Genomic DNA, 3,581 nt, shown 5'->3' on the forward strand with positions numbered 1-3,581 from the left:
ATGATTAAAGGCCATATTTTGTTGTTACTTAAAAAAAAAAATAATAATTTGCATTGTCACATTTTTATATCATCATTATTACCGACAAGCAAAAATCAGTTTAGGTCGATATCACTGCATGATACACTACAACTTTTAATAATTAATGCAAAATTCATGCAATAATATTGTGCAAAAACATGACATTTAAGACCAGTTTGTGGTAAGAATGTTAACAATAATGATAACTATATTAGTGTTCACACCAATGGCTGATAACATTGTTTATTGTAAGCTAAATGCTCGATCGCTTTAAAGGAGGGTGGATTCTGATTGGGTGTGAACAGGGGTGGAGCTAGTGGTGGGCATGGCCCCCTCTTTGGATCAACGATTTTGCCATCTTACATTTGTAATTTCATGCAAGACATTAGAAAGGTAGATCTCTATGTAATACACCAGCTTCTGTATTATTTGAACTTCTCTTTAAACGTTAGTTTAAACGCTACTCCAGTGGCGAATTAAATGCTTGTGTAACTGCTGTGGCTGCTCTGCCAATGAGCAATTTACATTCTGTTTTCTGGCATGTCGTGTGACACCATATGTTTATCAGAGCCTGTAACGCCATCAAACCTGACAGGAAACGTGACGTGAGGAGCTGAAGCTGGTTGTGACAGCACCTGACAACTTCTGGAAAGCAGCAGTCTCACCAGTTACCAGGCCCCTGCCAAACACCGATCTCCATCAGCGAGACTGCCAAGCGGATTCCTTTATTCCTCATCGAAGATGTCATCCCAAGCTTACGTGGTATTTAAATGCAATTAATTTTTAATCTCCAAATCATAGAGCAAATGTTCAGTTTTCAAGCAAAGACATTTACTGTAAGGGGAATATGAGAATATGGTTATCTCCAGAAGTTCTGGGGCTTTAAAAAGTCTTTTTAAAGCACCGTCAATGTCAGGTACTCACTTCTTGTGATTTTCAGCTGTTTTTGGCCAAATGAGACAATGTTTCTGGGGCATTTATAAAAAAAACAAAAACAAAAACAAACAAAATCACAATATTCAAAACTGCATGCAAAACACACGCGCGCACACACACACATTATATATAATAGAAATATAACAAAATTTATAAGAAATGTACAAATGTTGCTTCTATCCTTTTAGATGTTGTGTCCCTTTAAAGGAGCCAGGCCAGTCAGGATTTAACTGCTACTTTATAATGTATTTAATCATTTTGCAATGATAATAAAGGGCATGTCAGAATGTTATGTCAGTTGCCTTGTGCAGATTGTGTTCAGTGCTGCTAAAAATGCAATTATATGCATTCATTCAGCTATTTAGCATATCCTAACAAACAACGTCCGATCAAACTAAACTCAACAGGGTGGAAAATTATGTAGCCCTTAAATTATGTTGCTCTTTTTGTTGTTTTTGATTGCTTCCACTGTCTTCATCTGTAAGTCGCTTTGGATAAAAGCGTCTGCTAAATGAATAAATGTAATGTAAATGTAGCCAGCAAAGGAAACGTAATCAGCCAGCAGATATTTTTTAAATTAACTCATCATGACATCACAAAATCTTTGAATTACTCTTATATGGGTCAGTTTGGGACTTTGCTAACTTGATGGAGTGTCCTACCATTGTTTTATCTCAATGTTTTTCTAGGGTGATTTCAGGACTCTTTGAAGTGTAGGCTATTGTGATACCATTTCATGCCATTATAATCTCATCTTGTTCCAACTTCTTTAAACTCATTGCATGCTCAAAAAGAAACTTTTATTATGACTAAATTGGCCGCTGACGTGCCCGAGTACAAAGGCTGTGGCAGGGATCACACAGGAACCTTAGTTTTATATTTTAAAACTCCTTCTTTTGTACTCTCAGTCAGTGTCCTCCATGTGTCTCCGCACATTAATATCAAGCTAATATTCCTTTGTACTTTCCCAGGAAAGTGTCATTTATCACGCTGATCTTTAAGAAAAATCCATCACAAGATCTTCTGGGTGTTAACTACTTACGCCTTCGACTGATTCTGTTGTTGCTCTAGTAAAATGAGCCATCCTTCACAGAAACACATCCCATAAACTCATTTAGGCAGGTTCCCGCCTTTAATGCAGTGATACATTTCAGTTCACTAAGTGTTGTTAATCAGAGTCCACTTCATAAAACTGCCAAACAGGATTTCTGAGGGGACTGGAGAAAGCCTTACATCTGTAGGTCTGGACTTCAGTCAGACTGTGTTCAAAGAGCAGTACAGTTCAGTAAACCTGCCTATGCTGTTTATCATTGTCTTTATACTGCTCAAAATTAGCAGTGAAAATAAACATCAAAATTACTAATTATATTATATATGTAATATGATTAAAAGATGAATATGAGGCAAAACTACAGAATGTCACATTCTAGTATTGGGCGATTCAACACAGATGTTTTACTAGATATGAAGATCAGCACTTTTAGAGTTTCATCCCTCTATCTGATGTAAGCTTAACTATTGAAACAGTTTCCTCACGTCTCTCTAAGTGATCAGCTGTGTCCTGTTGCATTAATTCTTCAGATATTAAAAGCAGGGAATGTGTCGTATGAGTTATATGCATTGCTTCTGCATTCTGAGTCTTGCATTTGATGAGGACACACACAAACCAGGATGAAGACGAGGAAGCTGACTTTGAAAGAAAAGCAAAGCAATTTGGATGCTAAAAGAAAAGAGGAAGTCAATTGTAGCTATAGCAAAAACAAAGGGTAAGGAGAAATCAAGAGTTTGGAAATCACCGGCAACATTTTTCCATTCATGTCCGGTGTATGATAAAAAATTATGTTCTTTTCACTTCATGATTATGGCCTCAACAGTGCTCACTGGAACATTCAGAAGTATAGAAATCCTTCTGTAACTAATGCCAGAAGTATGTTTTGCAACAATAGTCAAGTCAAGTCACGTCACCTTTATATAGCGCTTTAAACAAAATACATTGCATCAAAGCAACTGAACGACATTCACAGTGTGTCAATAATGCAAAATGATAGTTAAAGGCAGTTCATCATTGGATTCAGTGATGTCATCTCTGGTCAGTTTAAATAGTGTCTGTGCATTTATTTGCAATCAAGTCAACGATATCGCTGTAGATGAAGTGACCCCAACTAAGCAAGCCAGAGGCGACAGCGGCAAGGAACCGAAACTCCATCGGTGACAGAACGGAGACAAAAACCTTGGGAGAAACCAGGCTCAGTTGGGGGGCCAGTTCTCCTCTGACCAGACGAAACCAGTAGTTCAATTCCAGGCTGCAGCAAAGTCAGATTGTGCAAAGGAAATCATCTGTTTCCTGTGGTCTTGTCCTGGTGGTCATCTGAGACAAGGTCTTTACAGGGGATCGTATCTGGGGCTCTTGTCCTGGTCTCTGCTGTCTTTCAGGGATGTAGAGGTCCTTTCTAGGTGCTGATCCACCATCTGGTCTGGATACGTGCTGGATCCGGGTGACTGCAGTGACCCTCTGATCTGGATACCGACTGGATCTGGTGGCTACGGTGACCTCGGAATAAGAGAGAAACAGACAAATATTAGCGTAGATGCCATTCTTCTAATGATGTAGTAAGTACATAGGG

At 38.5% G+C, this 3,581-nt stretch overlaps 1 long non-coding RNA gene across 1 annotated transcript; it reads left to right on the forward strand.

The window, feature by feature from the left end:
• The first annotated feature begins 333 nt into the window (after positions 1-333).
• LOC132125507 (uncharacterized) lies at positions 334-1,325 on the forward strand. The gene is made up of 3 exons (XR_009426927.1): positions 334-414; positions 590-783; positions 1,146-1,325. It is a non-coding gene; the product is annotated as an uncharacterized LOC132125507 (long non-coding RNA).
• Positions 1,326-3,581: the final 2,256 nt, after the last annotated feature.

This window comes from Carassius carassius, chromosome 43 (assembly GCF_963082965.1).
Source record: "Carassius carassius chromosome 43, fCarCar2.1, whole genome shotgun sequence".
In the NCBI taxonomy this organism is placed as follows: Eukaryota; Metazoa; Chordata; class Actinopteri; order Cypriniformes; family Cyprinidae; genus Carassius; species Carassius carassius.